This window comes from Lupinus angustifolius, chromosome LG16, assembly GCF_001865875.1.
Source record: "Lupinus angustifolius cultivar Tanjil chromosome LG16, LupAngTanjil_v1.0, whole genome shotgun sequence".
Lineage (NCBI taxonomy): Eukaryota > Viridiplantae > Streptophyta > Magnoliopsida > Fabales > Fabaceae > Lupinus > Lupinus angustifolius.
Window position 1 is genome coordinate 5645310 of NC_032024.1, and position 759 is coordinate 5646068.

The window sequence follows — 759 nt, forward strand, 5'->3', positions numbered from 1 at the left end:
CTATATTTCCATTCAATATGGAATATTAAAACATGCTTTAATATTGTTAATACTTAACATAACCTTTATTAGTTCAATAAATTTGAGTTGATAGGGAAGGAAGCAAAGTGTGCTACTTAGTTAATTTTGATGTTGTGAATTACCCATCTCTCTATTATATATGAAATTTATTTCTCTCAAGTACACAAGCACAAGGTGGTGGTCATATAGAAAGAAGAGAATGCATACTATATGCAAATATTGTCAAGTTCCACAATATATTATACAGAATCATGTGCTCTGTTTTGTGTATGTCTACAAAAAACACTTTCAATTTGACTTATTTTTGTTTCTCTTTCTTATCATGTCTACTCTTGTCATTGTGTACTTTTAAACTAAAAGGATATCCTATGTGATAGGTTATATGAAGATACTGTTTGGCACCCAATTTGGAAAGAAGACTAATATTTTGAGATAATCTATATGCAAAATACCATTATGCCATTTAATAAAGGAGTTTATGTCTATCTAAAGAAGTTTGTGATAAAAAAAACATATATCAAAGACACTAAATGAAAAGGACTCGAAATTATTCAAATTTCACAGAGTAATCTAATGCTCATAACCTATACATCATAGATGCAAAATTCAACATATACAAGATGAAAGAGAGTGAAAATAATGTATTTGGTCTTACTCACCAGTATTATAAAGTTCCTATATTTTTATTATTTGTTGTTCCATTGATAGTCCTTCCTTCAACAGTTCAACTGTGTGAGA